The sequence below is a fragment of the Alosa sapidissima genome, chromosome 2 (assembly GCF_018492685.1).
Source record: "Alosa sapidissima isolate fAloSap1 chromosome 2, fAloSap1.pri, whole genome shotgun sequence".
NCBI classification, from domain to species: domain Eukaryota; kingdom Metazoa; phylum Chordata; class Actinopteri; order Clupeiformes; family Clupeidae; genus Alosa; species Alosa sapidissima.
The window spans coordinates 2,324,303-2,338,438 of NC_055958.1; positions in this window are offsets into that span (position 1 = coordinate 2,324,303).

The following is a 14,136-nucleotide window of genomic DNA, read 5'->3' on the forward strand; positions in this document are numbered from 1 at the left end:
GCACAGTCAGTTGTCGTGGTTTGGGCCTAGAGTTACAAGAATTGACCCCCTTCCCATAATCCCCCCAGCCTTCTCACACACACATTTTTTTATTCGTCTTACAAAAACAAGGCTGTTATTGTATGCAGGAGCCTGATATGTCCAAACTGGAAGAGGAGTTTGTCATGTTTAGGGAACTGACTCAGAGAGGTGAGTGCCAGGGTTGGTCTGTTCCTGGAAGAGTGTGCCCAACCAGCGCATGAGATGGCTGACCTCAACCCGAAGGCCCCATATTTTTAAGCCTGATTCACTGAACTTTTTAGTCACACTCTGTGTGTGTGTGTGTGTGTGTGTGTGTGTCTTATAGTCACAAATCAGACAAAGCAGATGGTCTGGCCATGAATTATGAACTTGAATCATATACAGTGGAGATGCTCAGGGGTGAAACGGGTAGTGGATTCGAGGATTAGTAGTGTTAAGCAATTTGCGGTGTACGAAGATAACTTCTTATGACTACACATTTCTAATCTCTTCCAAAAAAGATCTTTAGTGATACCAATAAATGTTTTGTTTTTTTATTATTATTATTTTGTGACATATTGTTGGCAATACAATAAAGTGGGAATGTCCTTCCACCTTGTCTTCTAATGAAAAAAACTGAATGCACTTAAGGCCACTTGAGGTCTTTGGACAAAAATGTTTTTCATTCTGGCTTCTAACTCGTTGGGCTTAGTTTCTGGAGAGGAAATGTTGGGATTTGGGGTCTTTTGCATAGAAAAGTACAAATACCTTTAAAATCACACTTACAGTTCAATCTGTGCAGTGTACCACAATTGTGTGCGCACTGGAAAAGAAACGTTTAAGGAAAAAGAAAATTGTTGGAGGATAAAAACGGTGGAATGCAGAGAAAGTCAGCAGCAGTTGAGGCAGCGCTGTGTGTAATCTCTGCCATCTCCCCTCCAGACAATGACCTCATCTCCCTGGAGGGGAGCAGGGTGGGGTGTAACCCCCCCCCCCCCCCCCCCCCAAATCACCCCTTTTCTCCCAATTGCTTAACCCCTACCCCCTCTCCTCTTTAACCCTCTCTCTAGTGAACTCCGACAACCCTGACTGTATCTCTGAAATCTGCTCCAATGAGCCTCACACACACACACACACACACACACACTCAGACTCACTCACACACACACACACACACTCACAGACACACTCAGACTCACACACTCACAGACACACACACACACACACACACATCTAACCCCCCACCCTCCTAACTCCACGTTCCCTGGTCTGGGAATTAGGTTTTGGAGATTTGTAGGTTGTAACACCATATAAAGTGTTTTTCTCAGTCTCCTACTGAGCTGAGCTGCAGTCTGATGTCCAGTGTGTGTGTGTGTGTGTGTGTGAGTGTGTGAGAGAGAGAGAGTGTGTGTGAGGAGTGAGAGCGAGTGTGTGTGAGAGAGAGAGAGAGAGAGAGAGACAGAGGGTGAGTGTATAATTTCAGTATGAATTAAAAGTGAATATGTGATTTTGGAGCTTTACGAGGCAGCTGGTATTTAGAAGAAGGCCAGATCAGACAAATATGTGTGTTTAGGCATGCATGTACACACACACACACACACACACACACACACAGATACACATGCACGGAGAGAGACATATACATCAATACGCTGAGTCACGCTGAATTTGAGGTTTTGATTCATACATCGTCATCGCGACTGTCTCAATTTAAGTAGTCACAAAGGAGGTAATAAATTAATGATTATCCCTCATGAGTTTAACACTGCATAGTTTAACACCCCTCATGAGTGGACACTGCAAAATGTAATATCCTTCACAAGTTTAACTGCAAAGTTTAATGCCCTTCACAAGTTTAACGCTGCATCCTGGAACCTGTGCTAAGCTCTACAGGTCTTCACTGCTTCAGCTGCAGAATGGAAACTTGTGCTAGAGCCAATGAGTTATGCAGCCGTATCAGGACAACATCTATGCTATCTTTCCCTAAATTACCCCCGACCCAACTATAACACACACACACACACACACACACACACACACACGCCCCTGACTTAACTATAACTGTCACCCCGGGGGCCCAAAAGGAGAAGGGGATTGGGTGAGGGAGAGAGAGAGAGAGATAGAGGGAGAGAGATAGTGACAGGGAGAAAGATCAAGGAAAAGGATTCAGAGAAGAAGGATTAGAAAGAGGGAGAGAGAGTGAAAAAGGACAGATATTGGATAGTGAGACGAGGGAAGGAGAGCGAGAGAGACAGAGAGAAGTGATAGAAAGGAGACAACAGGGAGAGGATGATAGAAAGAAGGAGAGAGAGAGCTGAAGTACAAAAGACTGTGTGTGTGTGTGTGTATGTGAGAGAGAGAGAGAGAGGGAGAGAGAGATGAGGGCAGCGGAAGTGAAAGGGATTCCTATGGGGGCCAGTAAGACTGTTTGTGTGTGTGTGTGTGTGTGTGTGTGTGTGTGTGTGATGGTTTGGGAGTTCCTGTGCTGGACTAGGGAAGTGGAGCTTACTGTTATCATCTCCCTCAACAACCATAATCACCATAGCCGGAATGAGCCTAGAGCAAAGGAAACACACACACACACACACACACACACACACAGGACAGGAAGAGTGGATGCTAGGGTGTCATTAAGCTTAATGCCTGATGCAGGTAAAAATAAATGCTGCCTTGTCGTTCGCAGAATGGCTGACCAATTATCACACAACAATTTGTTGTTTTTTCATTCACTGACAGGTTACACACACACAAACACACACTCACATATTACTTTGTTACAGATCTACTGTAGAGAGTCAGGCAGTCCGCTGATGCACTGATGTCAGACTTGGGAATTACCATCTTTGTAAGAAAAACGGTCACATTATGTGTGTGTGTGTGTGTGTCATGGGGAAACACATGGAGGAGGGTATCCATGGATACCCCAAAACACTGGGGGAGAATTCCAGAGACGTGTGTGTGTGTGTGTGTGTGTGTGTGTGTGTGTGTGTGTGCAGGATGAAATATGGCAGCATTCTGAGTGTTGAGTCATACAAAGCACATTTATTTTCTGAGCAGAGCTCTCTCTTTCTCTCTATCCCTCTTTTCTGAAATGTTGCCCATATGTGCACACACGCACACACACACACATATGAACACACACACACACACACACATATGAGCACACACACACACATATGAACACACACACACACACACACTCTTATGAACACATATGGCAGGGTTACACATATTACAGCTCAGCACATTCAAACTTGCCACCATATAGCCATATGCACTCAACACCCACTCACACACACATGCACACGTGCACCCACAACACACGAACACACACACACACACACACACATTCTGATGTACTTGAACACACACAAACTCAAGTAATGAATTGCACACACACACACACACACAAACACACACACACGCGGTGGGGCCGTATATCTGAACGACATAACCGGTCATATGGAAGTCCGAATTTAGCCGGTTGTTCTACTACTACTCCCCCCCTAGTATTTCCTCCGGACATTATGTAAATGTGCTGTGTCTGAACGAGGAGTAGAACATGCGGTTAAAATTCACAACTAGTGAGAGGGCGTGTCGGTGACGTTTCTTTCGTGCGTCCGTGTGGTTAGATCTGACTTAAATGCCAGTGTGGCACAGTGCTGTCCAGAAAATCTCCGACCTGAAAGATGCAGACATCACGGAGCTACTGTCCATGAGGGCATACAACATTTTGATAGAACACATGAAGGGAACGTTAGAGACACGTTAGCCTACAACTGCATGGCAAGGCCAAATTAATTCAAAAGACTGAATCATCATAAGCAGAAGGCGCTGAAAAGGCAGTAGCCTACAGCGACGTCGTTGACGACAATAACAGGAGTATTTAATAAATTGTTAGCCAACACGGTCGGTTTTCTATTCATTGATAGCCTTCTCATGACCTCACTGCTGAGCTCGCTGATATTTGTTGAGCATAAATATGCCTAGAGAAAATGAAAACGAAGAAAACCCAACTTTGTTCCAAGCTCCTTACGTAAATGCAATAGACACATGGGGAGAGGTTGCTTTTGGAAAAAATAAAGCATGAAAATGAACTACTTCACTGTTATAATTTTGTTTGTTGCTTAAAAACGTTGTATATGATGGCCTTGAAGTCTTGAGTTAGCCTACTGAATTGGCTGGTACCATAAAGTTCGGGGTTCCATAGCCAAGTAATTCTGCTACATAACGTTGAAAACAGATAAATGTGTTTATTTGAAGCACACATACAAATACTGTAGGCTAGGTCAATTTCAAGTGCGCACTTACGTGACTACTTCAAGTATTAGCCTACGCACAATAGATTTTTCTTCTTTAGCCTACAATGCATACACTTTGTAAACAAACGGCAGCTGTGACAGGCAGCGGCCACATATATTCTGCGTCATATCTCGCATCGTGAACTCTACAAGCCCCCACCCCTCGACAACCACACGGAGATTCTGTAATGTGCGTGTATGTCGTTCACACATACGTCCGTATAAGGTCAGTATAAGGTCCGCAGGTTAGCATCATATCTGAATCATCCAAAGGGTAGGACCTCCGTTTGACAAACCTCCGCATATACTCCGGAGGTTATATCTGAAAGCGCTTAGAGGGAGAGCACTTTCCATAGCTCTTTCATGAGGCGGTCCCCCAATGGGTCTCTTCAGGGAGGCAAGCCCCATCCTACAGCTCCCTGCTCCCTCTCACCGGGACAACACTCATAAAAACACCCACGCTCATAAATGCTCGTGCCAGACCAGCGCGGAGGTCTGCCACACACACACACACACACACACACAGACACTCTCTCTCTCTCTCTCACACACACACACACACACACACACACATTCACGGGCATCAATGGGGCACAGGTCAACTCACACAGGCACACAGTTGGTAGATGAGAGAGCCAGCCAGCATGAATAGGTTTTACTAGATGGCCTCAGGGCTAGTCCACACGTACCAAACCAATCTTTTTTTCCTCCGTCTTACCTGGAACCATATCAAGAATATTTGCGTCCAAACGGATCCATCTCAATACGACTCAACACGTTACTTCATATCACAGGCCTATAGGTGGCACTGTTTCTGTTACAGAAATTGACCAAAGCTTGCAAGCTGTAGGCTATACAAACTGACAGAATAGGCTACGACGAAAATGGCTAGTGCAAGGAAACCAGAATTGTTTGTGTGGACTGATAGTGAACTGTCAACTGTAAACTAATAAACTTCATTTTTACGGTTTGTGAAGGGTGCAGTCCCGTCCTTTATTTGGCTAACGCAGGTACAAATAATCTCCTTTACTTTCTTTAGTTGTAGGATAGTCCGCGATTCACATTAGTTTTGGCTATCACCGCAATTGCATAGGCTACTAAACGCTAGGCCTACCCAAGTTCTAGGCTATTCCGTCGCCACATTTATAATATTGCTATAATACCTTCGTTAGTAACAGTCGATAGTTTTGCCTGCATCAAATCGCGCATTCGCATTTAGTGCGCATCTACCATAGGCTTAACAGTTCTAAGCGTCTTTGTATGCTCATATCTGACTTCACTAGACTATGAATGCATTTATTTATGTTGTAAGACATGTAAAATAAATGAATGACACCGGCACTACGCACAAATTAATAATGCATCAAGAAAACAGTGTTCATCCCACCAAGTCATAAGCTATTGGCGCTGCGCAGCACCAGTTGTGATATTTATCCTACTGAGTGTAATCGTAGGTAATGTCATGTATGACAACTAGTATTGTTAGGCAATACTATAAGTGCAAGTCCAGGGCAGCTGAGGTGTGGCGATGACATCATCAATACGCAATACGCAAGTATGCGGTTTCGCCGTCCAAACGAACTCGCAAGGGCTACGGTTTCAGATTTTTCCACCCTGGTACCAGGTTTCAAAAAAGTGCAGTTTCAGGCAGTGCGTTTACAGGATTTGTTTGGACGATCGACCAAGACGATGCAAAACCTGTGCATTTAACCCCAAAAGCGTCTCCATGTGGACAGGGCCTCTGTGTGGGGGGATGCAGAGCGATTACTCCACTATGGAAGGTGGCAGGAGCCAGTGGGCAGGTGGAGGTGGATCACTCATGTTGTCTTTGAATGGCTACTACAATATTGTGTGGACATGTAGGAAGCCTTATGTTTTTTATGAGCCACATAACCCCCTTTAATGAAACACATCTATACACACACACACACACACAGAGCGAGAGAGATACACAGACAGACACACATATAGAGAGAGATAGGTGTATTTATGTCTGGAATCTCATCATGTTGCTGTGTTTACTGCAGTGCTGTCTTTCTTTGTGTCGTTTGGTCATCTCACTTCTCTCTCTTTTCTTTTGTCTTTCCCTCTCTGGGCTGCAGCATGATTGGATGTGTGTGTGTGTGTGTGTGTGTGTGTGATTGCATGATTGCATATGTGTGTGTGTGTGTGTCCGTAGAGATGGGCTACAGCATGATTGCATAGATGTGTCGTAACAATGGGAATGTTTTTAAAAACAGAAAAATAATAGTCGGGTGGAGCTGTGGACAGCCCCCTGCAGCTGTAGGACCCCTGCCAGGCCTGATAAGAGAGTTCCTGTCCAAGAAATGAGGGAACGAGGGAGAGACCCATTCAAGATTTTTATCTTCCACATATCTTGCTTTAGGAAAGGCTGTAAGTGGTGTGTTTGTTTGTTTGTTTGTGTGTGTGTGTGTGTGTGCTCTTGCAACCCATTTTGTTATCAGAGATGGTAAGTGTTCAATTCTTGTCAACTCCCTCCACTCCAAAGGCTTGCCTGTGACTGGGCGGAATAGTAAATCAAATCAAGCACGTTGTGTCTGCATCCACAGAATGCATCGCAACTCGGATAGATCTGGGGCCGGTTTCAGGATAATGTTCACTTTTAGTGAGTTACGAAGATTCCAAAGGTAAACCTTACCAAGTTTTTTACCAGGTAAACCTTAAAAGTTTTTTACCTTTTTAGTCGTGGTTCCCGAACTGTCTTGTTACGAAAAGCTCCTTACGACTGACGTACAAGGCACTGTCCACCCTGAAGGTGCTGAATTGGTTGACATTGGTTGCTCAGAAATGGATTTTTCACTTCACACTGAGGTGTATGACAGCGTCATGAAATCATTGCTCAAATTTCGTCTCCAGTATCATTTGGTATACTTCAACATGGATGAACTTATTAATAGCATACATTGATAGAAACATGCGCGGATCTACGGGGTGGCAAAGGGTGGCAGCTGCCACCCCTGGGAAACAGTCTTGCCACCCTTGTTGCCACCCCATTTATAAATCAGATAATATTTTGGTATATTTTATGTTCATACATGTTGGACTGTGAGAAGGTGTGAAACCCGCACCAAACTCCTCTCAAACAGAAATCGCCGATTTAGAATCCCCCGCCCCCTCACAATGGTTTCACCCATCACCATCAGCGCAGTGATCCCCGCGAAATTTCACCATTGGCAGCAGATTGCACAGTGCATGCAACTATGTGTCAACTGTCTGTAGGTCTACAACGAAGTGGTAAGTTTGACCACCAAGTCGAAAAAGTCCATAATCAGACCCATAGTTAGTCCATAAATCAGTTAACCCGGCAACAACCTCACTGTTAGTCTACGTCATTTACATCCGCAAGACTTTGTCTCATCGAATTTTTCGATGATGGTCAGGTCAGATAATAAGGGCATGCTCATGCGTAGCTTAACGTTAAACGTTTAAAGTCTATTTGTGTGTGTCGCTAGTTTATAACATTTGATTGTAGCCTAAATACTGCTGTCAATGTCAACCCATACATGTGATAATTCAACACGGGTTCTCAAAATTGTCATGCATCCACTTTCCCAGCATCTATGACTATCTAAATTTGGTCGACATGTCAAATCAATCTAGGATATCTAATCGGCGTCAAGCTGGTGGGGGTTGCGTTTTTCTTTTTCCTTTCTTTTCATACACGGTGTAAATCAATCTACACAAGTAAAAGTAGCCTACATGACTGAAATTCTACTCAATCACAATAAGTAAAAGTAGCCTACTATTTTCAAACAAACCCTACTCAGAGTAGGCTATAGACTAGACGTTTGATGATGTCACAGCACATCACATATGAAAAAAAAAAATCTTCCAGTTTCATTGGGTGATAGATTTCAATCATTTGCTGGTAGATGAACCAACAAGCTGAGGCCACCACAGGAGTTTGTGTTCTCAAGAAATTAACATGTTGCTTGTTCACTCGTGTTTGAGGTTGTTTCTTAATAGGATATTTATAAAGGTACTTTAATACAGTATACATGTACTTCATTATTCACCACTTTGTGAGTGAGTGAGTAGCCTAAATTGTGAATGGCAAAACGTAACATTTGGCACTAAAGATCAGGGACTGAGGGGGACTGATTTCCATTTAGGTTCGTTCTGAGCAAAAACATTATTTGATATCATAATATTATAATACCTATGTAATATTAGGTCTTAAAAATAATAGCCTAACTTAAAGGCACAGAAAATGTCCTTGCTTTAAGCCTTGCAATAGCCTAACCTATGTATGGTGCTACCAACTGCATGACAGGCCTATAAATAGGCAGTTAGATAGTGTTGGATATTAATATTCTTTTTTTTATCTACCGATGGCTTATTTTGTATGACTAAATTTGTCCATATTCCCTCAAAACTCACTAGAAGACATCATTTGAGGGGTCATGTTTTAAAAATACCCCCAAATCATCAGAATCTTGTTTCAATCCATATAACCTAAATCTATTGATGGCTTATTTTATAAATGTATCCATATTCCCTCAAAACTAACTAGAAGAAATCATTTGAGGGGTCATTTTTTAAAAGAATTCTCTGGGGGAACATACCTCCAAACCCCCCTAGAATTGCTTTTTGACACTGTATAATTTAAGTACAGACTACACAGACTAGTGATTACACAGAGAAAGAAATTCACATATTAAGACCCACATCACCCAAAACGCCAGCTACATCTCCGATTTGCCTCCCACCTCGTGTAATGTAATGTAGAGAACAAAACATATTCAATGAAGTCCGTAGAATGTTACGTTTTGAATAATGTCCATGGCCCTCCTTCTGGAACCTCATGCCACCCCTTCGCCACCCCAGGAAAAAATCTCTAGATCCGCCCCTGGATAGAAAGTATAAATTACATGATCTACCCTTAATTAACACATTTTTCGTGAAGTCTGGAGGGGGAAACGATCTGCAATCTGTCGGCATGACCAGCTATAGCCCCCCAACACCTTTACCCGCTACGCCATCCTTCATCACTCCATATCAAGAACGTATTTGAATATAATTTATTTTTGTTGTTTTATTGTTTTTTAATCACAGCTGATTGACCAGCAGCCTCATTTAATTACTGATGTAAGTCAGTCTTTTGTGCCATTGGTTACCATTATTGTGAAAAAAGCAAGACATTTTAATCATGTTCAAATGCATGCACATTTTATTATTTGTGTGAAAACATTTCCAGGAACTATTTTCTTACTTACACAAAATCATTGGTGAACCAAAACAGTGATATTGTACCATATTTGAGTTGCATGTGCAACAGAAATTTCTAAAGATTACTGTAGCCTACTAGCGTCGCAAGCCGAAACATCACTAAGGTGCAGTTAAGAGAGTTCTAAGAGTTCTCCAGAGTCCAGACCACTCTTACCAACGAACGACGTACCAAAGACATTCTCCAGAGTCCAGACCACTCTTACCAACGAACGACATACCAAAGACATTCTCCAGAGTCCAGACCACTCTTACCAACGAACGACGTACTAAAGACATTCATAGCAAAGCCTTTGGGAAATATGTGAAAATGTTAAGGTAGAGCTTAGAGGTTATGAACTATGTAGCGTCTAGAAGGCTTCAGAAAACCAGCCCCAGATCAACCGTCCCATTTCTTCAACCTTTGATTGATTAATTGATTGATTGATTGATTGATTGATTGATTGATTTCATGGATTGACAGACATCATAACAAAATCCTAAGGATAACATGTTAAAGTAAAAAAAAAAACATATTGCCAACATAGTCCTAAGTGTTAAAGGATAACTCCGGTTTAAAGATCAATTTAAGGTCTGTTTTTGAATGATACTGAGTGCAAACTTTCATTGAGGAACAACAAAGATCAGGATATGCATTTACAACAAAAACACATTTAGTGATAGCCTTGGAGCCAAGCTTGCTACATCACTACTTTAAAGAAGCCCTATGCAGGTCTGATTATTCCTTCGCTGTTTCAGGGTTTTCACCTGATTTGGGCTTGCATTTTTCACGACATAGCTCCCCCTGCAGCTTCGGTAGCAAGTGACTGCTACGCTAAACCCCCACTAGCTAGCGAGCTAGCCATCAAGAAACCAAGCTAAACCAGAGACTTTCTAATGAGGAGACACAGCACTCAAAAAATCCTCTATAGAAATGCATGGGCTTAGTTTGTAACGGCAGTTGTCTACGCATATCACCCCCCTTCTGCGGCCAAACGTTGACATGTGAATACATTGAGCCAATCATGTGCTATGTTGTGAATACATTGAGCCAATAATGTGGTGTGTTGTGAAGACATCGTGCCAATCATGTGGTGTGTTGTGAAGACATCGTGCCAATCATGTGTTGTGATCTCGCCGCTGGAGCAAGATTGCAGTAGATTGGTGTCGTGAAGCCTTGCGCACGCAAATTTCTGCCGAGATGGATGCCCGATGAGTGCCCAAAAAGCGTTGCCATATGGCCGCCGAGTGGAGGGACTTACAATCCTTACAATTTCAACAGCAAAAAAGCCAAGTCGGAGTCCGTTTTGCAGTCTTCTTAGAAACTACAATCTGACTACATTTTGGATGCACGATTGGATACTTCCGCTGAGTTACATCCGAGTTACATGTTGAGTACACCAAAGTTTTATGATGGAAATATATAGTATGGGTTCCCAGCATGCAGAAACTGACGGATGCTAATTTGCATATGTTGGGCAATTTGTGTAATTGAGCTAATTAGCATAAATCAGCATAATCACCTATATTAATCATATTATAAGAGCTGCTTGGCCAAAATGCACCATGTTAGTATGTTTTTAGGGGTTACTGGAGATGCTGAGTCCATATCTGACATTTTCAAGATTCAAAATCACTATTTAAACTTGGTTTGGTCACGTTTTTACTCTCATTAAACTGATTTTGCTGAGTTTTTGGGGGCGATTTAGACGGATTTTTGGAGGATAAAAATGTTCAGTGTTTAGGAATAATTTGGATCCTCAAGTTATTTCTGAATTCCACAATCATTTTGGAAATAGCTATTCACTGGCCACAGTTGAGTAACAAAGGGAAGAACTAGCCTCTACTACTCTTCACTGTCCTTATCCGTTGTCCTGTCGTCATCTTCTCCAGACTCTTCATCCCTGTCCTTCTGCTCTTTTTGCTGTGTAAATATATTGCCACATGTAACATCACTGCCTTTGCAGAAACAATAATTAGTACAGGCCAGGCCTGCAGCTGCACAGCTGCACTCCAGATACATGTATACACAGTTTTAACCCAGCTTTGCAGTTACAGCTGATAACATCTAACAAATCAGGAGGAGCAACAGGACTTGAATCGAGGGTGGGCAAGTTCCTCTCCTTTCTTCATACCTGTCTTCTAACTCACTCCAAACGCGGTTATATCCACAGCCGGTGGATCAGGACGGTCTGCTGCTTTCCAAAGCAGCACCTGTAGATGGGCACGTTTTCCATGGAGGAGCAAGTTGCGTTCTGTAGGAGACAGTGTCTTCAGTGCTGGAGGAGCCGGGAGTGGGAGACCTCACCGCCAGGGATGAATTACTGCACTGGCTACCGGACCTGGCCCAGGGGCCCAAGGGGTCAGGGGGCCCTGAAGCTCAAGCCTTTGCATGAAATCATTGCCTCAATATCAACACATCAGGATGTAGGCTATGAATTTGATTGAATTTAGTATTGGCCATCCCCAAAATGCACCAGAATACAGGAAATCACATCAAACAAATTAAAACATTTCTGAGGAAGGACCTCCAAACCCCCCTTCCACATATGCAACAATTAATGGGAGGCCCTTAATACATATGGGCCCAGGGGCTCGAAAGTTCATAATCCGTCCATGCTCACCGCTAGGTGGAGGCCCAAGCAAAAGGATCCGAAGAGAACCCTTCTAAGGGGTACTAAAAAGCTTACAGAGGCCTTCAGTAGAAGCCGCAGGAGGAGACCAGCCATCGCCGGGGCCTAGCTACGGGAGAAATGCTTGCCTGAAGAGGGTTTTGATGCAGTGGCCACGGCAGAGAAGGACTTCACGCGACTGGGAGAGCGGCCTGAGGAAGCGGCCTTGGAAAATAGCTCCTTAGGAACAGTCCAATCAGTAGACTAGGATAAGCTAGCCAACTATGCTACTTTGTTTATAATATTTCCAGGCTTCAACCAGACAGCTGAATGTGGTAGAGTTGTAATAGAAATAGTAGGCCTAAGTTATAGGCTAATCTGCATAAAGTGTGCTGTCATAAATATCAGACATTCAGTATTCTCTCTTTTTATATCAAGAGCCGTGTAATAATACAGATATCTTACATTGTAATCCTCTGGTATTCTAAGGTAGGCTATTGAAATGTCTAGCCCCCCCCCCCCCCATCCAAAAAAAGAAAAATCGAGGTTCGTATCAAACCGTGGGTCAAAACTCATGATATGAATAGAATTGTTAGGATGGTGTATCGTTACAGCCCTACTGTATATCGCTACAGCCCTATCCTCCAAAAATCTGTCTAAATTGGACCAAAAAACTAGCAAAATCAGCTTAATGAGAGTAAAATGTGACCAAACCAAGTTTAAATAGTGATTTTGAATCTTGAAAATGTCAGGTATGGACTCAGCATCTCCAGTAACCCCTAAAAACATACTAACATTGTCCATTTTGGCCAAGCAGCTCTATATGATCATCATATAATATGATCAATATAGGCTATTATGCTAATTTATGCTAATTAGCTCAATTACACAAATTGCCCAACATATGCAAATTAGCATCCGGCAGTTTCTGCATGCTGGGGACCCATACTATATATTTCCATCATAAACTTTGGTGTACTCAACATTTTCGGGTCCACAATGGGGCTCTATGGGCTGTCCACCGGACTAAATTGTACAGACTTCTCCAAGCAAGACGGCGGTGATTGATTGAAGAATTTAAGTAACTAGTGCAGTGCCCATTCAAACATGCTATTCCTGTAGCCCAATTACATGCCTGCAGGTAGGCCTGCTTTAAAAATAGGATGATAGGGAAAAACATAATTCCAGGTAAGCATTCAATAATGAATAGGCCTACAGATAATATAATAATATAATAAATGTGAAGTTAGCAGAATTTAAGCATGGCTGCATGTGACTTTTTTTACAAATCAAAATGGCATAATCCTAACAGCTGTTTTCAAGGCTATATGCTTAGCCTATTGAATAACTTGATGATAGAGAAAACAAACCATTTTGTGGAATGATGCATCATATGAAATTTGCAACGGTGTGACTCAAAAACAGTCTCTGGTGGCCTATAAGTGACATCACACTCTGTCTGTCACTCTTAAGAGCTTGTCGCTGTTTATGCTTTGCATGTGTGGCATTCTGAGACGTTCTTTTCGGGACCATTATCGCTCGTTTCAATTTAGGACTTTGCCGTTGGAATTGTCGTTTGCTTATTCAAAGTCTAAAGACAGTCCAAAGTAGCCTGGTCTATTCATATTAGTGACATCACACTCTGCCTGCCACTCGTTGCTTTGTTGCTGGTTATGCTTTGCAGTGGCATTCTGAGACGTTCTTTAATTCGGGACCATTATCGCTCGTTTCAATTTAGGACCTTGCAGTTGGAATTGCCGTTTGCTTATTCAAAGTCTAAAGACAGTCCAAAGTAGCCTGGGCTATTCGAAGTGTCCGTTTATTGCACATCATTTTTTACGTCATTTTGAAGAGCCACTGCATACCTGTGTGTGTTGGTGTCTTGTTGCAAAATCCGCGGAGTTCACTTTATTGTTGAAGTCAGACATGTTAACACATATTGCACTCGCTTAAGTTTTTACCCTAACCTACACTGATCCAGTTCTGCCAAAGCCCTG